We start from the raw sequence: 23669 nt of genomic DNA, 5'->3' as shown, positions 1-23669 counted from the left end.
ATACTACACTATACTGTACTCTACTCAACTACTGTACTCAGCAACCAATCAGTAACACAATCCAACATCCAAAGGAAATTTACAAAATCTACATTATTCATATCTGAACTAAACTATACTATACTAAACTGTTCTATACTAAACTATGCTATACTATACCATACTATACTACACTATACTATACCATATACCATATCATACTAGACTATACCATACCATATTATACCATACCATATTATACCATACCATATTATACCATACCATACTACACTATACCATACTATACTACACTATGCCATACTATACTATACCATACTATACTACAATATACTATACCATATTATACCATACCATACCATATTATACCATACTAGACTATACCATACTATACCATACTAAACTATATTATACCATACAATACTATGCCATATTATACCATACTATACACTATACAATACTATACCATACTATACTATACAATACTATACCATACTATACCATATTATACCATTCTATGCTATACTATACTATAATATACGATACACATTTTATACCCAATCGTCTTACTGACCTGTTCCCAATTAACCTAATTAGCTACAAAATGTCCCTCCAGCTGTTTCTTTTTATTAACACTTTCTTTTCCAGCCTTTTGTTGCCCCCGTCCCAACAGTTTTGAGGCGTGTTGCGGCCATCCAATTCAAAATGACCTTATTTTTTCCTTAAAACAGTACAATTTAAACATTCGATATGTTTTCTATGTTCTATTGTGAATAACATTACGGGTTAATGAGATCTGCACTCTGTTTTTATTTACATTTTACCCAGTGTCCCAACGTTTTTTGGACTTGGGGTTGTAATTTAAGCTCAACCAAAGCAATAACAAAAAAAAAAAAAAAAAAACAACCCATCAACGTAATTATAACTCAAAGCTGTGTTCAACGTCGCTAAGTGCTCCAGTTTCAAATGTTAACGCTAGATAAACTCAAACAGCAGCGGGAATTCACGCTCTCACCAGGCTACGATCAATCAGAAGCTGAACTACTGCAACTGCTTATCGTGACCTGAAGCCTTCGCTTTGTTTTGGAACAGTGTGACTCACACCATCACCCTTCTACATATCTCATATCTGACTCAGCTCATTAGTTAGACCTAAATATCAAGTCCTCCGTGACCTAAATGAGGTGTTGGAGGAGAGGAAATAATGAACTGCGTGCTACCGTGACCAACACAACTGGAAAGAAAACACTCCCTTTAACCCCTTCAGACCCGGTAACGGCCGGGATATCACTTACGCATTACAATCCATACAATGATGAGCGATATATATTCATATATATATATATATATATATATATATAGTTATTGTATTCACAGCTTTATTTTTCCAGGGTAAAAGGTGACATTTGTGTGTAAATAGCTGAAGTAAAATAACACGAGTGAAATTGCAATAATGTTTTGCACGTCAAAAAAATAAATAAATAAATAAAAAGTCTATGCGTTATAGGTTTTCTCCAGCAGAGGGCGCGACACGACTCCTTATGACACGTTACAGCTCCTTAAACGCCACTCTGTCAGACCTTCATCATACTATGTATTTAAAACCGAGGGCATTTTTACAACACAGGATATAAATATATCACATTTAATAAAATTTCAAATATTATAAGATTAAATACATACGATTTAGTTAGGCTAATAAAGCGCCAAACAAAACAAAAACAATAAATAAAAACCGGACTAATAGGAACCATGGAAAGAAGAAAAATGAAACAGCTGATATCCACATCGCCCGTCTTCACGGCGTACTCTTTCGCGCGGTGCTCGTTTTTATTGGCACCCTTTCCATTTTGGTAAAACAGTTCAAAGTATTTTCAAATCCGTTTGCTAGCCTATATCTTGTCTGGCTAGCCTGTAAATACACACACACACACACACACACACACACACACACACAGTAATCCCTGGTGGCTCCGGTGTGGCCTGGCCTGCTGAGCAGATAACACGCAGAGTGCCCTAGAGAGCCGTTAATCTTTAACCAGGAACAGATTTGCCTATCAGCTCGTTAAAAGAAGCAGAGCACTGTAAAGGCTGCTATCTAGTGTAATTCATCTGCCACTCTTTACCTGGAAATTACAAGTGTGTGTGTGTGTGTGGGGGGGGGGGGGGCGAGAGAGAGAATGTGTATACAGACTTATAGCGGAGAGGCGTTCGTGTGTCCGTGAGGTCAGAATTTCAGCCTCGGGGCTTCACACACCCCGAGGATGGGAGGATAGAACAGAGAGCACACGGTTCACCCAGCCCGACTGGTTCTGTCAGTGTGGTTTGAAGTGTGTCACACACGCAAACACACAAACACACACACGCACGCACACACACACGCGCCTGTCACACCTCTGTATCTACCTCCATCAACAAGTCCTGTATAACATTTTATTTGGAAAAAGAATGGCTGGCGGATGCCTTTTAAAACTTCAGTATGTGATGTAGAACTGATTAGGGGGCGGGGCTCGCTTTGTGATGTCACGCTCGAAAACTTGTTCCTTTCGCGTCCGATACGCAAATTATTAAAAGACGACGACGACGACGACGACGACGACGACGACGACGTTTGTGCGCCCTGGAGACTTTTACGCACCGCACCGAGCCTCCACGGTTACTCGTATAAACGTTAGCTGCTGCTACGCAAAATGATGGTTGCTATGGTAACCTAAAAGGCTGAAAGGCTTATTTGAATATATTTTTAAAGGTGACGTGACTTAAATAAAAATAAAACCCTATGTGATAAACGCCAAAACGATAAAAGCCAATTTACTAGCGGTTAGCTAGCTGTTACGCATTGCAGGATGACACTGGGGGCGGTTACCAATTTACATACTCGTGCATATTCATATCGTGCCGTTTTTCTTTAAAGAACCTGGTAAAGGAGTTATTCTAAATAGAATCGTTTAATGGATTAAAATGACGTTTAAGGAGATGGAAAAGTCGTGTAGTGCGTGCGTGCGTGCGTGTGCGTGCGTGAGTGTGTGTGTGTGTGTGTTTTGCTCAGAGGCAGGATGTGTGCGCTCCATCATTACGGCCCAGGCCTGCATCCAGCTCCATTAAAGAGCTACAGCAGACAGCAGGGGAACCATTACAGCTCAGAGCACGTCTCATCCACCTACAGCATTTCACTATTACACACACACACACTCACACACACACACAGATCAGAAGCTTGGCTTTCAGATTCTACCTAATGCACTCTGCTGGCTAAAGACTAGCATTACATTACGCACATAATCACACAAAATTACACACAAACAGGAGAGACACAACGCAGACAAAGGGTAGACGAAGGCGTGCGTTTTGTACAAAGTTGCTTTCGGATCAGCGGGATATTTGATAATTTTCACATCACACACACACACACACACACACACACACACACACACGTCCCCCTTTTACCTGCCTACCAGAGGACAAAGCCGAAGTAGTACACTCCAGTACTCTCATCCTGCATCTCTCTTTCTCCTGTCTACTGTCTTACACCATCATCTACCGTTCCAGTACCACGGCTTCCAGACGGAGACGATCTTCGCTACATACACAATAAGCAAAGACGTCATCGCACACGGTTCTCTATCCGTCAACAGATCTTTCCTCACAAGGAGCAGTGTTCAAAATACCACGGGGTTCACAGTAGGGCTGGGTGATCCGCTGATGTAATATCGATATCACGATCAATTCTGCTACAGTGCGCTTTTCTTTTGTTTGCGAAAGATTGTGGATATGGCGATGTTTTTTTATTCCTTTTTTAATACATATATATATATATTTTAAATAATTACAAAACAAACTAGAAGCAGCTGGTATTTTGTACTAAATCTTACATTTTTTTTAAAGCTTAAAGATTTTTATTTTGTTCTCCTTTCGTTTCTTTTTTTTTTTTAAATAAAAATGGGGGCTTTTCTGGTGATATTATTAATGTAGCCACCCCTGAGGACCAAATCCCCCCGCCCTCTGCCCCCCCCCCCAGACCCCGCCCAAAAATGTAAATGAAACTCTAATCGCGGTTGTTAAGTTGAGGTTATACGCTGACAGGTTTGTCCGTCGATGAATGAACCATGACGATGCAAATATAGCTCTCCTGGAAATTTTGAAAATGTAAATGACGGAAATAATAAAAAAAAAAAATGTAAAAAAAAAAAAAAAAAAGTGAATGCAAAAGAAATTTCTGCTGGAAGACGTCTAGGGCTATCGATAGAGACGGGATGCGGAAAATGAGCGACGGAAACTCGCGGGTTTTTCTCTCGAATAAACGACCTCACGTCACGTTCCGGCGTTATATAAAACGCCGCCAAGGAGGAACTCGAGCTCGGGTTGGAAGAAACGAACGTCTCGCTTGATTAAACTACCGACGGCGTGATAATGAATCTAAAGGCGCGTGTCGATCAGCTCCCTGATTCAGTAGGTGGTAATATATATATATATATGTTGTAAGGACATGAGAAAGTCATCCAAAGGTTTACAGAGACAAGACGACGATACGTACGTGCACGTCCGCGTACGGGAAGAAAAGAAAAAGCGGCAGCGTGACGGAGGGGTTTGGCGTTTAGGGTTTGTTAGGGTGCGTCTCACTCAGCGCTCTAGTTCAGTAGTCAGGGCACTGATCAGGAAGTCGGACATCTTAAGGGCTGTCTCAATCGCAAAATCCTTCCATTCCAATCCCACAATGCACCGCAAAATCCAGGAAGCACTGATGCTCACTATGTTTGTTCTCTTCAAGGAAATGATGTTTTCTAAAGCCTCTCAGCTCTAAATATATATATATATATATATATATATATATATGTATTCGTGGTTTCTTATTCAATTAAACGCAAACGCAGCTTACAGAAATCCCACTCGTGTCCGCCTGAAGCGATTCGAGATTTGCATATCATTTGCATATGACGCATATTCATATCTCACCGTTTGGTAACCCGGGTAAACAATTTACTCTCCCATACCGAAGTATCGCGGTGTGATATTTCTGCCGCATCGACCCAACACTGTCTCAAACCTTGATCACGCTCAGCTCCACCTCTTCTTTCTCTCTCTCTCTCTCTCTCTCTCTCTCTCCTCCTCTCCTCTGAGTCTCGGAGGTGCAGATGACATGGTGGTCTCCTGCATTAATGGTTCAAGAGCCAGCGCTAATCAGAGCTCAGATGCCGCCTGCGGTTTGCTAATTTTGCTAATTACTGCTCCCTGTGCTCTGCCCGAGTCCAGGCTAACACAGTTCCTGATACACACACTTACACACACAAATACACACACACTCTCAAATGCCCCAATTGCAACCTAATAGCCTGTCTGAAACAGAGAGAGAGAGAGAGAGAGAGAGAGAGAGAGAGAGAGAGAGAAGGAAAGAAATAATCATGAATGGGGGGGGAGGAAGGAGTTTTGTGTGTGTGTGTGTGTGTGTGTGTGTGTGTGTGTGTGTGTGTGTGTGTGTGTGTGTGTGCGCGTGATAAATAGCTCGTGTTGGTTCGTTTCCCTCTCCAGGCTCATCAGGAGACACATGCTGGGCTCGTCTCCATGGCCACACTCCGAAAGCGCGGCTGGAAGACCACGAGCCGTGGGTAAGACCTAATTAATGAACTACATCACGGTCCGGAAACGGTAAAAGGAATCATGGGTAATGCAGTTTGTAACTACCGACTAGACTCGCACCGTGATCGTTTCCACCCATTCAGAAAGAAAAACGCGCCACCTTCAACCTTCAAATGACCTAAACACCACCGAGCGTCACCGTGCCAACGTCAGATGATCACATTATCATTTTATATTTGCAACTTGGATAGAAACATAGCTACTGTTACTATCCTGATCTGGACTGCTTTCCTAGAAGTGTTTTATTCCTCTTACACCACAACAACCATGAAAACAATGAATCGAATAACAAACAAACAAACAAACAAACAAACAACAACAACGCTTTTTTATCTGTTTATACCGTAGTTACTTTCAACGTCGTGGAACGTCCGAGAAGTTCGCTTACGTTACAGCGGCTATAAACAGTCTCTCGGTCGTTCGATATATATCGCCCGACCGACTGTTCTTAACCTCGAACAGTCCCTTCGGGAATTTCCTGATTTTGCAGACGCAGAAATCAAACCAAACTTGCGATTCTTCTCCTCGAAATGACGGCGGATTTTCCGCAGGTTCGGCCCGAGACGCGCCGTGACACCGCCAAAGGCCTCTTCGGTTCACGTGCGTCGAACGTGAGTACAGCCAAAACGTCTCGTTTACCAACAAACATCACAATTTCAAATCGTTTGATTCGAGTCGGATCGCAAATGTTGAAAATAAATAAATAAATAGATAAATACGTAAACAAACGCAGCAAAATCGAGTCAGTTTTGGTCGCACGACTCACAAAGAAACTGCAAAAAATAAACTCCTGTACGGACTGATAAACGTCTGAGTGTTTCGGGTTGAGATCTTTTTCTTTTTTTTTTTGTACGGAAAGGTAGAAAGGTCACGCCGCATGACTTCCCAGCACGTCGTTTTATAAAACACGGGGAAATCCCGATCCCGACGGGAAGCGCTGCGCGTGAGGGACGAGTCGAATTCTGCGTTGAGCAACGTGATACGCTCGACACGACTGAATCTGTGCCTGAAGATCGCGACGCGGTTGCGTTCTTCGGTTTATGGTCAAAAGGCTTCGACTCGGACACCGGCGTCAGGAATGAAACCGGTACACACCGAACGCTGACGGAAAGGAATGTGTGAATGAAAGGTATTCCAGCTATTCCGGACTAATCCGCATCCAAACAAACAGGGAGAACAAGGAGGCAGTCACACTTTTGCTGTGCACAACATCGCGCACACACGCGCACACACACACACACACACGCACGCACGCGCACCATATGACATTCAGCTGATCTGGCATCTGGTCATGGCACTTTAATGAAGGCTTTCTCCTGACCTTAAAAAGATCAGGGTGCGATTGCTGAATAATGAAATAGTGTGTGTGTGTGTGTGTGTGTGTGTGTGTGTGTGTGTGTGTGTGTGTGTGTGTGTGTGGGCTCACAGACCCCCTCACGGGGCAGTCTGTTGGGAAGCCTTTCCGTTTTTTTTTGTGTTTTTCTTTGCGCTAACAAGGTGCCTGTATTGCTCGGTTTTTAAGAACCGCCCACACGAGATCAGAATCTGATCCGTTGCGTAAGCAGATGCGAGTTTCCTGCGCACACTTCCTGCTTTGAGGACGTACTTTACTGCCGCGACGAAATCACGTCCCACAACATCCCCTCGCGTCTCGAACGTTCCACCACGGCCGATTAATCGCACCCGAGACGACACCTGAAAAGATAACAATTTACAACGATCGTCCTGTTTAAAAGTTTACACCCCCCGCCCCCCTCCCCAGGCTCTTGATGTATCCTGTGCTGCCTTCTTGAGCACCGGTGAACGTGTGCGCTTTTTGTTAACGGTCGTGTACGAGTCCCTCGGTCGTCCTCGGTGTGAAAAGACGGATCTGGACATCATACGGTCGCTGATGGAAAGGGCTCAGATGTGCAGAAAGTGCTGGCAAATGCGAAGGATGTGCAGGACCTGGAGGATTTTTCTGAAGAACAGTGGGCAGTTGTTGTTTATCTCTGTGTGGTACACTGTGATAAACAACAAGCTTTAGTTCAAAAGACCCTGGGTTCGATTCCCATGGGGGGGGGTGAGTTCTGGAACAGTGGTAGCTCACTGGTTAAGCACTGATCGTGACTTCAAACCCCAGCACCGCCAAGCTACCACTATTGGGCCCTTGAACAAGGCCCTTAACCCTCGACTGCTCAGATGTATAAATGAGATCGAATGTAAGCCGAAATGCCATAAAATGTGTCTTGTGGACTAGATGTAAACATCATATGGTGAAACAGCTTATTCAGGGCGGTACTAAATAAATAAAGGAATAAACAACCCGCATTTTTTTTTATTTTTAACTACTATAATTTTGCAGATCCTGCAAAGGGGTATGCAAACTTATGACCTCAACTCTACATCGTGATATCGTAGGAATCACTTTCGAAAATCGCGATACGATATTTCTGTCGTATCGCCCCGCCCCCCGGGAAAAACTCCACCCTGACGTCGTTTATTAGTATATTAACGCGCTCTGATGAAAATCGCTGTGAAACGTTTTATCGGCGTTCTATTACGTCGTTTGTCGTGTCGCTTATTAGCATGACGCTTACTGTTGGCGTGGGTCCGTTCGTCCGCGTTCCGTCGATACGGTTTGCGCCTTATGTGGAAAAACAGACAAACAAATAAACAAACAAACAAACACAGATCTCTCTCGGAGTGGTCCTCAGAATTCACTTCCTCCTTAAGACGTGTCACGAGGAGAGCGTTTTCTCGGTATTCGAACAGGAAAATCTTGTAGAAACTGTCGTGTCACTGCTGTAACAGGCGCGCAGATGTGTTTACATCAGGGTGTAATGTATGTAAATCAAGCTGCTTGAGCTGACAACGTACAAAATGCAGAAAAGTAGTGCACCTTAAGCACTTCAATTGGGTGTAGGGTGTACACTGTGTGTGTGTGTGTGTGTGTGTGTGTGTGTGTGAGAGAGAGAGAGAGAGCCAGGACACATCAAGCATTAAAGCGCCACCGTTCCTGCTGAATTGGCTGTAATGTATACACCAGACTTTAAACTGGAGCATGCGTCAGGTTCTCACACGTTCTCGGCATCCCGCTAGAACTCGCGAGAAGCCGTCCACGACGACAATCGCGCTTCCTGCCTAAAGCTTTGTGAACTCGGCCAAGTTCCTGAGAACTACAGAGCGATAAGAGAGAGTGTGTTGCACTGCATGCGTGTGTGTGTGTGTGTTGGGTGGGGTGGGGGGTGGTTGTTGGAGGAAGGAGGGGGCGTTGTGCGTGTCTCTTATCTCCGACTCCAGTGTTGCTCGCGCTACGTTTGTTTAGCCACTGCTTATCAGCTCCAGAGGGATTAGGCTGAGCAACTGTCAAACGCTCTCGTTGGCGTTCTCAAAGCCCTCATTCAGGCCCTGGTCCGCTCCTGGGGCTGCGCTACTTAGCGTTCGGTCTAAACACACACACACACACACCACACTCGCTTGTACACAACGCCTAGAAACAGTCCGGGATGTACCTGAGTAGGAAATGACAAGTATTTAGTAAACAACGTGCAAATTCCTAAACCCCCCGAGGACGTAAACACACTAAAAGTGCTTCGAAAAAGAAACCGCTTTCTGGGCCTCGGTTCAGGAACTGTGACCCGACTGATTCACACTGCTTATGCACAGTGACTTATTAGCGCTTGATTGAGACTTAACGACATTTAATATGACGACGTGACGAGATCCTTCCCGAAATAGTTCCTGGTTCGACGAAGCCAAGAAAAACACGACGTACTTCCGCCGTGCCTGGACGTAAAGCCTGAAAACCGTCACATGTGTACGGCGGTTGTTTGCAGGTGCTGGCCTCTGAATGCTGGTGCATGTTCAGACCTGTCTGAGACTGTGGATAAGCTCTTCCCTGCCGTCCATTTGCATATTGGTAGAAGCAGAGGGAGGGTAGGCAAATCAGAGCTGCCTCCAGAGTCGGCTTTCAAGGCTAATTTGTGATTGTACAAAGTGTAACTGATGCTGTGTTGTGAGTGTGTGTGTGTGTGTGTGGTGGTCTGGCTTTCCTGGGTGGCCGAGACTACACCGACCCCCAGAGGGCACTATGGCACACAAATAGATATATATATATTTACAAATATATGTATATATATATATATATATACACTCACAGAGCAGGACCAATGGAATGTGTGTGTGTTTTTTCATCAGGGGCGATGATAATGTTGCCGCGTGAGAAAGTTCAAAAGAAGACCCGAGGAAGTTCCGGCTCGGCTTTGATGCTTATGTTCTAGTCTTGTGTTATCTGATGCACTTGTCGATCTCATGGTGACTAACAGCGGAACAACAGCAAAGAGGAAAATTTCTAGGCAACAACGTTAATGACGCTGGAATTTGGAAGCGTGAGGAAACACCCGACCCTTCCCCCTCTCTTGCTGGGAGTGAAAAGGCAGAAAAGCGAGGGAAAGCGACACACACACAGAGACAGAGAGAGAGAGAAGAGCCCTAAAGGCCTTTGCTCTCCACAATGGCGGTTTGCAGACAGGTGGCTTTTTGATGCATTTGCACAGCTGCTTTGCCACTTCCTGTTTATCTCAGGCAGGCATCAGTCAACAGGCGAGAGGACCCCTGGCATGTATAGGAACCTCGACATGCATATCGATTAACCCCCCCCCCCCCACAAAAAAAACCTCCAACCAGAGGCTTCCCTTTCACACACTGAGAAGCAGCCATATTGCTTTTAATGCTAGTCAAATACATTCACGTCAAAGGCAAATGTGCAGTTTGAACACATGCAAACTCGAGCGAGTTGAAGGGAGGAAGGGGGGCGGGAGGTGTTTGTTGTGTGTGTCTGTGTGTCCTAATGAACGAAGTCCTCGATAAGAACATGCAAAAATAAACTAAATGATCCAACGTTTTTTTTTAACGCCGAGAACGTAAACAACAACAACAGGAGAGAGAGAGAGGAAGAAAGAAAACGACACGGACCAGCTTTACCGTCACCCCGAGCCGACAAAACGTACGGCTGTGCAAGTCACACACGTTCTCGAAAAAGTGTGTGTACAAACGATGACAGCTTGGGATTACATCACATGAGAATTCGTGGGTCGAGGATGGTGATTCAACTAGGTAGCCTATGTAGGTTTATATATTCAAATATATATATTTAAAAAAAAAAAATCTATTTATGGCTTTCGGTTTTAGTCAAAAAAAGAGTCACGTCACCTCTGCGGGAAAAAAAAAAAAGACCTCATACTGCTAGACACGTGCTGTTATGTTGTTATATACAGTTTTTAATCTTTAGCATTAACTGAAGAAAAAAAAATACATTATTACTCAGGTTGAATAAAATACTTATATAAATCTATTATACTGTGTACTAAAAGAAAAAACATCTAAAACGTTCCTCAAGCTCAATAAAATATCTATCCATCTATTTATCTTCACACAGCAGCAGCATCATAATACACCGGTCATGAAATCTCGTTCATGATTCACCAATACTGTCCCAAATCCGTCAAATCTCGCGAGATTTCCTTTCACAGAGAACAGAGCCAAAATAAACAGCTCGTGATCTTTCACTTGTTTGTTTGTTTGTCTGCTTGCTATAGGATTCAGACACACAGCTTTTCTTCTCTATCTAAAACCACACGACAAAATGAGACCCAGACTCATCATACATTAGATCATTCTAAACTTTACATTAAATAAAATGACCAAAAAGTTGAAAATGAAAACCCATGTTATGAGATGATAACAGAGGGGAGGACATGGAGGTCATTCCAGCCTGGAGCTTATGAACAGATGTCTGACTGGTGTAAAGTCTGAAATAAAGACTATGATAATAATAATAATAATAATAATAATAATAATAATAATAATAATGAAAATAAACAGGAAATAGACGCGGAGTTACTCACGCTCGAGCGTAACATGTAGGTCATTAGTGTGTTATTACGCGATATGACGTATAATCTCAACACATACAATAAAATAGTGTCACAAATCAACCTCCAAAAACACAACAAGATAGATAAACTTCACGGAAGTTGATTAAAATGGACACAAAACCAAATCATGCAGTAAAACAAAGCTTACTAGCAAAACAAGTTGAGCTCGTGAGGCGTACAAAACCTGTTATAAACCTGATTAAACAACACAAGCACGACTACACGGTCTTATATTAAGTCTTTGGTGTGTTTTTAGAAGAAATCCGTGTTTGTGTAGAAAAAACACACACTACAAACACGACACACACACACACACACACACACACACACACACACACACAGAGTCGCGTTTTAATGAAGACTTCACCGCTTTCTCAGCGAATCAGACCTCAAACAAACTCACCGATAAACAGAGTAAAGTCCTGTTTCTTCCTTCCTTATAAATCCCAGATGAGGTAGAAACGTGTATCCATTGTGTCACACTCTCACACACACTCTCACACACTCTCACACACACACTGAGCTTGTAGGATACTTTGTTGACACGGGAGAAGCAGCAGTAGCACCGAGTCGACGCTCAGCCGGCTGCTGAGGTCCACTGAGTGGGCGGGGCTTCCTACTTCGAGTAGGAGGAGGAGGGGGGGGACAAGCACCTGCTCGCACTCGCATAGGGGAGGGGGATGAGCGAGAAAGCCACGCCCACCGGAAGTCAAAATGAACCGGATTGTCAAATGTGAGAATTAGACCTATTATGTTAGAGTAAACAAAAGCAAGGCAGTCACTAGGCCTGAAACTGAACACTCTTCACTACAGAGTGCACTAGTTTTGGAATGTTGTTGTTGTTGTTGTTTTGTATTCATGTATCCATGAGTGCTAGCTCATGTTGACATTGAGAAAGGCCCTTAACCCTCAACTGCTAAGTTGTAGCCTACAGGGCGTTCTAAAAGTCTCCATACGTAGCGGAATTTTTTAGTTGTTAATTTTTTTTTTTTTTAAGAAAAATGTAACTTTATTTAGAAAACATCCATCCTCTATATTTCTTTGTAAACACACAGCGTAGTCTCTCCCACTCATGATGGGACCCATGGGAGACATCTGGTGTGATGCGTGTAATTACAAAAAAAAAAAGTCCATCACAATCTTGCGACAGCGTCCCGATCCAGTCACGAGAATGCTTTCAATATGTTATTCTTTTGTCAAAGGCGTATATATAGGATAATAAGTACATTTTGATAAAAGATTTTCATTTTCCCTTTGTATGGAGACTTCTGGAACACCCTGTATTTAAAAAAAAAAAAAAAGTACCGATCCCTCTGAATAAGGGCGCCTGATAAATGTCGTAAATGCAAATGTCTAACAGTGTAGTAGATAATATCTAGTGCAGTAATCGAGAAAATGCAGTGGTTCTCAAAGTAGGGTTTCGGTAAATATTTCCAGTCCATAAAACACATGAAAAGCCCTGAAACTAGCTCAAAAAGTTCCAAAAAGTGGGAACATGTTCACCATGGTGCACACAAATTTTCTCCACTACATCTTTCCGTCCTCAGCTGGTCCAGACATTATCCGCTCACCTATGAATCCCCTTTTCCCCTCCCAATTTTTACACTATACACAACATAAGATCAAAAGTTTCTAGACCACCTGTATGACCATGACACTCAACTGCTTATTGAACATCCCATACCAGGTTTAGCTGTTTTAGTGTAACCAAGCCGCCTCGAACCGTGGACTCTGAAGCGCTGCGAAGGTGTCAGCTGAATAACATAGGTTAAATCCAAACCTCACTATCTCAAACACTATAAACAATGTTAACTGGGACCTACCTAACAGGTGGAAAGTTCAGGAATAGAAAGCTCTACGTCTCCGATAAATATCCAAATTATTCTAGACGACGAGGTTAATATTTATAAAGTTAACAAAGATGCATCGTGGAATTTATTAGACAGTTAAAGGGTTATCCGGCTCGGCTGCAGACAGTTAGAGGAATCGCACGATGAGCTTCAGAGTGGTTTCTGCGTGAATTCCTACAGAAGCTACAGATCTCTCAAACACGACATAAAGTGGTCACAGTTGAGCTGGTTGAGTCTCAAGGCTTATTTTTTTAAAGTTCGTGTCAACCTGTGTCACCTACATGGCCACCTCCCTGCTTCAGTTTACGATCTTGACCCTTTCAAACAGTCACAATAGGCTTTAAATGTCATTACATGTCATCGCCTGGCGTGGCCACTAGGGGTCAGACGTCCACCAAAAGCAGTGACACTAATGAGACCTCACTGTCCATCAATGGCTTCACTGTGGACTAGCAGTCAATAGGCCAGTGTTGGTTAACACCGGTCATCACAAAGAGCAAATCACTCCCGCGGGACAGGAGATCTATTCGAGGCGTCTGGCTTTTTTTTGGCACCGCTGCATTGAATCTTTGTGCTCTAGTGATACGGGCATTCAGGGAAATTCTTAACAATTACGAGGAAAACTGGGTTGATCGAATGACGGCGAATAAAAAAGAATAGCCATGGCTATTATTATTATTATTATTATTATTATTATTATTATTATTATATTGCTCTCTTGGACTTCGTTATGAAATAAAATGAACTACAGCCTGCTTTTCGAGAAAAAAGACAGGAAAAAAAGAAAGAATTTTCCAAGTTCAAGCGCTTTAGCCCTGCACATAAAGCTCTCAGCTTTTAGTCTGCAAGCACTGGTTCCCCTTTGTACCCCAGACATTTTCTCCTGACATTTCTAAGCACCTTCACTCATTCATCACCCATACAGCTCTTTTTTTTCACTGCTGGGTGCCTTCGCTGTGCACGAAAAACTGCTCATTTAGAAGGAAATCTATTTCAGCTTTGGCACCAGGAACATGTCTAGTAAACATTCTCAAAGGTGCCATCTGGGGACTTATCTCAAAAAAAAACAAAAAAAAAAAAGGAAGAAAGAAAGAAAGAAAGAAAAAAACTGTAGATAAGTCAGTGGAGGGAAGATGAAGTTGAAGGCTGCGGGTTTAATTGCTTTGCATGTCTGCGGCGAGGACGAGCCTCCCTGGCGAGACGGGCTGTTTTCCGAGGTGTATCAGGAACAGCGAGTGAGCTATGATACACTTCTCTGTCTCTGTGTCTCTGTGTCTCAACGGTAACTCGACCCCCATTCTGCTTGGGGATTTCAGCAGGAGAAGGGGGTTAAGGAAACGTCTAAGAGGCACTTGTGCTCTTGTCAAAACATCAGAACTGCATCTCCGGTGGAAGTGCGCATGTTTCTGTGTGTGTGTGTGTACAAAATGTCAGCTCACTCATCTGTCTGAAAGCCAAGCCCTCAACTCGCACTGACCCCAAAGGAGAGCAAGTATATGATCCTGACAAATGTAGTAGCTCTAAGTGTGTGCACTTAGGGCTCGAATCTTTCCGTCACGGAAGAATCTCTGACACGGAAGCTTCCCGGCACGTAACACGAACCTGACAATCGTACGATCGTAATACACAAACTGCAGAAGACAAGATTAGCAGATTGTTCCGGATGTACAACAATACCGCGTCAGCAGACTGAGATATATTTGCATTTACAGCGATATAACAAGCGGAGAACAATACAAGCAGTGCTACTATACAAGATCTTTAAGTTGAGATCTAGAGAAGCAAAGTGCGCAGAGGAGGTGTTTGTTTTTTTTAAGATAATGTTGGGGTTGGCATTTTAGGGGTTAGTTACGTCCTCACGGAAGAGGTGGGTCTTTAGCTGTTTTTTGAAGATGTGACAGATTCTGTGGTCCGGATCAAGGTTGGAAGTTCATTCCACCACTGAGGGACGGTTAGTGTGAAGGTTCTGCATAGGGACGTTGAGCCACGCCGAGTAGGTACTACTAAGCGTCGGTCGTTAACCGAACGCAGATTGCGTGAGGGAGCGTAAGCCTTCAGGAGAGAGTTGAGGTAGGAGGGTGCTGTTCCAGACAAGCTCTTGTAGGTGAGCATCAAGGCCTTGAATTTGATGCGGGCGTCTACAGGAATCCAGTGGAGGGAGATGAAGAGGGGTGTGACATGGGTTCTCTTGGGCTGGTTGAAGACGAGGCGTGCTGCTGTATTCTGAATCATCCGAAGGGGTTTGATGGAGCGGGATGGGAGGCCCGAGAGTAGTGCATTACAGTAGTCCAGTTTTGATATGACAAGAGCCTGGACTAGTATCTGTGTAGCCTGTTCAGTGAGATAGGGTCTGATTTTCTTGATATATATATATATATATATATATATAAATATATAAAAGTACACATTAACATTTTATATAACCTTAAATGCTGTAGAACGTGCTGTAGCGGAGTGCGATTACTGCATTCATGCTGAGCTGCAGGTGCATCGCAAGTCTGAATGCCTATGGGACATTTACGCCCTGTGTAACGGCGTCTAATTTTTGCATTGCTCTACTCCTCCTCCTCCTCCTCCTCTTCAGAACAGCTCTGTGCTGGCCTTGAGCGTGCTTCTCTTAATTCAATAAGGGAGGTAGGAGGGGGTTTAAGCTTCTGATGAGCTTTTTGAAGGATCTCGCTCGCTGTTAAATTCATTACAATATATCACCCACGGGAGACGGGACCTCACGGGCACCGAGTGTGCTGTGAATAAATGAATGCATTAATGAATAAATCAAAAACAAAGAGACATGCTTTGCTTGTGATCCGGCTCTGGCCTCGCCGCCGGACTCCAGGAACCTCTTAACCTCTCTGTTAGATCTCCATGCTAACCCTTTTTCCTTTACGCGCATTACTTTTACACCAACTACTGCAATCGCAAGCAGGGGTGGGGAAAAATAAATAAATAAATATATATATATATATATATATATATATATATATATATATATATATATATATATTTTACAGTACAAGCTGAATATCATGTTATGTTTCGCAGCTGTAGGTTAATTGCTGTCTGCTAACAATATTTCCCAGCATTCGAGCCCTTGAGCGAGGCTCTTGACCTTCAACTAGTCAGCTCAGAAGTTTCAATTTGCTTGGGATTACAAGCATCTGTGTTAATGTTTTATTCCTAGATAATATATTAATATCAAAAATAGTACAAAAGACTCTTAGAACATTCAGTATGAAGGTTCTACTTACATTAAATAGATCGTGCAGAACTGGCCGTGTTACATAATCTGCACTCGTAAAGCTCGGATAGCCTGCCGATAGCCTACGTATGCCACAATTATATCACATAATGAAAATATTGTCTTTAAATAACAAAGAATTCATTCGCTGGTGAGTCAGGAGTGTCCATTTAATTCCTCGGATGATATTTGGAATCTGGTGTTTCTGGCTCGTTAATAAACACACCCTGTAACTGTAGGCTGACAGTAACTCAGAGTAAAGCCTAAAATTTTTTACTTTTACTGAGAGAATTACTGGCGAATCGTTTCGGCTGTTCAGAATCGGTTCCTTCTTTCGGGGGTCGATAACTCCGTTTGCCGTGCGCTTAGATGTTTGAAACTTTGCAGACTTTTTCATTCACAAACAGCTCGACACGAAAGGGGATATTTGAAAAAGCATAATAGGTGCACTTTAAATACGTTTTACTTACATCGAGGACAGACGCTGAGGTACGAGGCGCTGGAAGACCGTCTGCGTTTCCTGTTTGTGAATTCTGACTCGGCAGGCGTGCGAACTAAGCGTTAATGACATGTTATGATGCCCGATTACGGCCTGTTAATATGTATACGGATATTTATTATGATAAGGAGTTCGATTTTTGGAAAATCTACATTTTTACGTTTGAAGGTTCACCCCCACCCCACCCCCCGCCACGTTTTCATTCGTTTCCTGTTTTTGTTCTTGTTTTCTTCCGTTTCATCATTTTAGTGCACGAAGGCACAGCCCATTTACCGCGCTATTCATTTCGTAAGATAAATGACACACATTAGAAATTCTTCTGGGTCGTGACTTAATGATAAAGGACGAATGCGGGTCCCGAGGCAAGACCACGGCACCAGAGCATGATGCGGGAGCGGCGTACACGCTCGATCGCTCAGTCACGTGCAGTTATGTGTGGATAGAGATGAGGCCTTGGTAGGCATAGTAAAAAGCATGTGGGCCTCTTCTTCTCCTTCGTCTCGCTTTGTCATTAAAGATCAGAATGCCTCCTTCACCTTTGGGCTCTTTTTCTCCGTCACCCCCTGCTCACGGCTCGGCTCGGCTCGGCTCAGACCCCCCCCCCCACACCTCCCTCTTTTCTCTCCTTTTGTACACACAACAAGTATCAGGCTTTTCATGAGAAAAGAAGAGGAGCGAAAAGAAAAAAAGAAAAAGACCCGGGACCCTTGAGGTCATCCGAGAGCCCCCCCATTATCCTTCCCTAGAACCCCTTTCCTTAGACCCGTGGTCAAATATGAAATACAGTCTGTACACTATCTTTACATACTATGCAAAACAGAGCCTATTCTTTTATTAAGAGTACTACTTAAAGCTTTGCGCTCTCTTTGTTAACCAAGTGCACTACTTACACCATTACACCAATGGGCTTTCCCCAGACTGGGTTAATCCTCAAAGGGCCCTAGAGAAAGAGGGAATATGAAAGGGCCACAGTTCCCACAGGCCCCTGGGGTCTTAGGTTTCCTGTCTTGGTGCTGTGTTACTACATTAGCGCCGGGGTGGGTGGGGGGAAAAACTAGCAATTAAGATGCAAAGGAAATGCAAAGATGGAAAGAGGATAACGGAGGCCCACTGCTGAGCACTGTGTGTGTGTGTGTGTGTGTGTGTGTGTGTGTGAGGTTCACGCGGATAAGTGATCATTTGCAACAGTATTCCGAGTGCTAGTTATAGCGAGTTTCGTCTCGTTAGCGAAGACGCGGCGCACGGAATCCGATACACTCGGTACTCTGATTGCGCTACAAACTTCACTGAAGCTAATAATCTATTAGCCTGGGGTGTATTAGCAAGTCAACACCATTACATATCAGACGTATAGCAAAATAGAAATTTATTCCCCAGACTCGGAGGCAAGTCGTTTCCACGGTAACACCGACCGCTATGATACAGTAGCTAGCAGTAATCCAAAGCCGGATTATTTATTTATTTATTTATTTATTTTAACCAAACGGCGTCCTGTTGAGCAAATGGAACGGAGCGTACAGTTTCGGTGTACAGATTTACTGTATCTAACCCTTTATTGTGTTACGTGGCGAGGATATATTTTTGGGTGCAGAATTCCAAGCGCATACGGTCCTGGATATTCGCTCAGGAACAAATTTTCCATGTCTACAAAAAAAAAAAAAAAAAAAAAAAAGGGACATTTGATTAAAGGCTAATAACAAAAGATGGATGTGAGTGACATACTTCAAAGCTTCAAAGCGATTGTTAGGATCGATGTGGTGTTTTTTAACAGAGAGCAAAGGTGTTTGTCGGTGTGCTTTCATCTTGTACTGGATTCTGTATATGTGTGTGTGTGTGTGTGTGTGTGTGTGTGAGAGAGAGAGAGAGAGAGAGAGAGAGAGAGGAGGCAGACATTAGAGATGAGGGCCTTGCTATCATTAACCTTCCTCTCTGACCCAATGCTCTGCCTGGCTGCTGAAGAGGCAGTACATTTCTCACTACACACACTACATCAAAGATCTCACAGACACACACACACACACACACACACACACACACAAAATGCAAAAAAAAAAGTATGAACAGGAGTGTAAGGTCAGATATGAAGCTCGTGTGACAAAGAAAGCCCGAGTTTCATTAACATGAGCATACATCCTTAGTAACTTCCTGTTCAGGGTCGTGGAGCGTTAAATTAGGCTGCTAATTTGGTTTATATTTTGGGAAATAGAACCAGCTAAATTTGTTCTAAAATGTCGCAGGTAGCTACAAATGAAAATAATAATTGTTTGAGGAGGATTAAAAAGAAAAAAAAAGTCCCAAGTACATCTCCAAAACAAAACAAAAACCTCGACGCCAATGGACCTGGTGGATGTCTCCACTAGCAGCAAGTCTAGCTGTTCTTGTTACTAAATTGTATGCCTAAAATACCTCTAAAAGAACTCCAGCATATGTAAATACACACAGATCTGTTTTACTGTTGCCATTCATTTTATTTCTATTATTTCTATTGTACAGGTATTTATGGAAATTATTCTTTTCTTTTTTCTTACTTTCTTTGATCTTACTCATCCTACTTGTGCTGCTGTGTCAATCTGAATTTCCCCTACGGGGGATCAATAAAGGTACATCTTATTTTATCTTATCTTAGATACTACTTCAAACAGGAAGGAAGCTATTGAAGGAAAACATAATGGCTAAGGTATAGAAAAGAAAAAAGAGGGAAACAAAATTCTAGTTTAAGCCACTCCCACTCCTGGTTTATATATATATATATATATATATATATATATATATATATATATATATATATATACAAATGACCTCAGGGTCGAGAGGTCATCACCGTCGTTCAAAGACAGAGAAAAGAAGCAGCTCTTCAGTGATGGACGGCAACATATGACTAATCACCTCTCAGTTAATCCTCAAAGCGAGAGAGAAGGCTGAGCCAATGACAGGACAGACAAAGGCCTGCACAGAAGGTGTTGGTTTGAAGGGATTATGAGAATGCCGCTCCGTAATCTGCATAGTATTTACAGTACATGTCTCTGTAAACACCCAGCCGCACTCGCACCATATGCTGCCTCTCAAAAAGAGACAGGAGAGGCAGAGAGAGGCAGCTAGACCCTGAACGAGACAGATAACCCTGTTAGAGCGCTAGAAAGGAAACAGAGTCATCATGTCATTTTAAAGATAGCTTAGAACAACAGTGATGTGTTTAAACAGGCTTTTGTTTAGACTCCTGTTTATGGAAATAAGCTCCGCCCCCAGCTGTTGTAACGCTGCATTCGACTTGCCTCGGAAGAAGGAAGTCAGAACTCAGATTTGCACCGTTTTTGACCTCCGTGGCTATCTAATGTAGCAAGCTAACATCTCTGGCTCTGGCTCTGGCTAATGTTTGAGGAACGACATCAACGTTTTATTCAGATATGCTGGTAAATTGCTAAAAATCAATCGATCAATCAATCAATCAATCAATCAATAAAGGTTTGTATGGACACTACAGTGACACGGATCGGTAACCCAACGTCCGTCGTCCGTGTTCATGTTGCGTCCGTAGACGTGCGGTTTGCAGAGTAGAGATGGAGGAAGAATGGCATTAGATTTCTACGTCTCGTATGGATATATCAGTGGGATAGTGAACGTAATAAATAAAAAAGAAAAGAAAAAGAAACGACGCTCTACTCTTCTGCGCTCTATCTTCTAAAGCAGTCAGACGTCCAAACCAGCTCTCGCAGCCTCTCTCTCTCTCTCGCTCTCTCTCTCTCTCTCTGCCGGGAGGAGCGAGCGAGGAGAGGGGACTATTAACAGATGTAGTGGTAATAGCCGAAAGAGCCGAGGCAGAGCGGGAGCCACTGACCTGCCCATTAGCCCACTCCCTTCTCCTAAGCCCTTTCATCGATCACACTGCCACACACCATTGATTTCACAAACCAACCGAAAGCAAAGTACTTATAGCCTCTTGCTCATTCACTCACTCCTCTTCTCTCTCTCTCTCTCTCTCTCTCTCTCTCTGTCTCTCTCTCGCTCCCACAATACCTTGCCACAAACATTAGCGGAAACACATTCATACACCAACACAGAACATGTACCGGATCATTTTTTTTTTTCACAATACACAACATGCTAGCGAAACAGCAGTGCCGATGTTGTTCTTGATCGAAATATTACACAACTGTTTAAAAAGAAACATTTCTTTTTTTTACGTCCAAACATTAAATCCAGCAGCCTGAAAAAGGTTCCTTTGGGAAAACTGTTAACAGCGCTACTTGGAAGCGTATAACAGTGTTTACTTTTCAGAAAAGATCCCAGCGAGAGCGCTTTTAAAGACAGAACTCTTAACCGAGCGAAGAACCCTCGAGGAACCTTTCTTTTAAGAGTGTGCTTGTTACTCGGCTTTTTGGTTCGTCACTTGAGGAACCATTTTCTTCTGAGAGTGTATGGATAACAGACAGAAAAGTGTATCATGACATACATTCTTAATATCTAGAACGCTTAGTAGTTCTTTGGTTGGTTCCTCGAGGAACCTTTAAAGTAAAGGTTCAAAGTAGAAATCTACTTTAGAAGATTTCGCTATCAGAAAGGGTTCCTAAGCATGCTAACAACCCCTAACTATCCAAGGAACTCTTGAGGAACCCTGTTCTTCTAAGTGTGTAAAGACAATACCCATGATATCCACACAAAAGTGCATTAATATTCAAAAAAAGGTTAAATCTAGAACCTAAAATGGTCCATCACTCCAGGGGAACCTTTAAAGAGCTTACATAAAACCATTCTGCAGAGCGTTTCCCTACCATTGAAGGTTACAGATAAAAGGTGGCACCAGGAGGCTAAGAATCTTTAACTATCCAAAGAACCCTTGAGGAACCTATGAGGAGTGTAACAATGATACCCATGAAGCTAAGACCCTTAACTATACAAAGAGCCCTGAAGGAACCCTTGAGGAATATAAAGACAATACCCATTAATCTAAGAACCCATAACCACCCAAAGAACCCTTGAGGAGTGTAAAGACCATATCCATGAAGGTAAGAACCCTTAATTATCCAAAGAACCCTCAAGGAACCCTTAAGGACTGTAGAGACGATACCCATGAAGGTAAGAACCCTTAATTATCCAAAGAAAGGATCTCTTTTCTCTTAAGATTGTATATAAGATTGTATAATCTTTTAAGAACGCATCTAAAGGTTAAATCTAGAACACAAAAGGATCATCTGGTTTGTTACTTCAGGGGAACCATTAAAGATTCCACATAGAACCCTACTACAGAACATTTCCCTATCATAGAGGGTTCTAAGTAGGCCATTAGGGAGCGAAAAGCCTTAACTACTCGAAGAATCCACAAAGAACCAACTTTTTTTTTTTAAAAAAGTATGATATAGTTAGGGGTTCTTAATCTTTCTAAAAGGGGTTCTACTGGGGAGTCTTTGTGATGGGGAACCACTCTATAGTACGGTTCACCAAGAGTACAAGATTGAACCTTTTTTTTTTTGTAAGTATGTGTAAATCCACAAAGGAACCACAAAGAAGCTCATTAGAAATTGGTGTGAGTTTGAATGTGTTTAATTGATCCATTTGAATAAATCATAATAAAAGCTACAGTCTGCGACTCCGCCCCTAACCCTGACCTTAACCTTCATAACTTATCTAAAAATTGTGGAACCATGTTGCCACAAAGACAATCACAAACAAACAGACGGGTCACGCGGATCGAGCACGCCCCTCGGCGTCATCTCGCTCATCATTCAAATGCATTCCACCTTTTGTGCGCGACACACAAAAAGAAACACCACAAACAGACCTCTGCTCGTTAGCCGACATGCTAATCAGTACCTGTCATTGAGAAAGCTCGCAGAAACACAGCCACTGTCTCCTGATAAACAAAGCCAGGCCTGCTCCGGGATGCTCCAGCTGTTTTGATGGAGCCGGTTAGCACCGTGTAGAAACTCCGCAGACAATAACTCGGGGTAATTAGCCTCCAGCGTTCTCACCTCGCACACTAATCAGCGAGACGGAATGTTCAACCTCAAAATCCGTCTGCTGCTGTCATTAGCGTCCCAGCCTGGAGGATCCTAATGGATATTTTACAACGTGAGTGATGAGCGCTCAGAGACAGATGGACAAGCGGAGCAGAGCGGAGTCTACAGAGAGCTGAAAAAGAGTGTCAGCACGCGCTCCAGAGGTGGGAACGTCTCCAGTCACACTCCTCTTTCAATAACCGGGTGACTGATGTGACTGATGTGACGGGGACAATCAGGAATTCACCGCACTGCACTGAGGACGGATTAATACCAGACGCAGATCGCTACTGAACTCTGTACACACTCTCAACCTCGGCCTCCTCTTCACCCATCCACCCGTCTGTCTGTCTGTCTACCACCCATCTGTCTGTCCATCTACAGCATGTCTGTCTATCTATCTAATGATGCCTCCAAATACCCCATCCACCCTTCTGTCGGTTTGTCCATCCATCCATAGAGTCTGTTTGTTTATCACGTATCTCTCTGTCTGTCCATTCAGTCATGCAACCAAACAACTCATCCCCCCATTTATCTTTC

The 23669-nt window shown here is 43.1% G+C and overlaps 1 protein-coding gene across 8 annotated transcripts in view; it reads right to left on the bottom strand.

Moving 5' to 3' along the window:
* The window catches only part of gse1b (Gse1 coiled-coil protein b), a 247879-nt gene that overhangs the window by 39225 nt on the left and 184985 nt on the right, over positions 1–23669 (bottom strand). The window contains exon 1 of one of the 8 annotated variants that reach the window (XM_053622514.1): positions 11953–12191. The exons of the other annotated variants lie outside the window; for them this stretch is intronic. The gene's annotated coding sequence lies outside the window, so the exon portion shown is untranslated. Of the gene's footprint in view, positions 1–11952; positions 12192–23669 lie in introns of those variants that run through there. 8 annotated transcript variants of the gene reach the window in all.

The sequence above is a fragment of the Ictalurus furcatus genome, chromosome 4 (assembly GCF_023375685.1).
Source record: "Ictalurus furcatus strain D&B chromosome 4, Billie_1.0, whole genome shotgun sequence".
NCBI classification, from domain to species: domain Eukaryota; kingdom Metazoa; phylum Chordata; class Actinopteri; order Siluriformes; family Ictaluridae; genus Ictalurus; species Ictalurus furcatus.
This window is presented reverse-complemented; position numbering and strand designations above follow the sequence as displayed.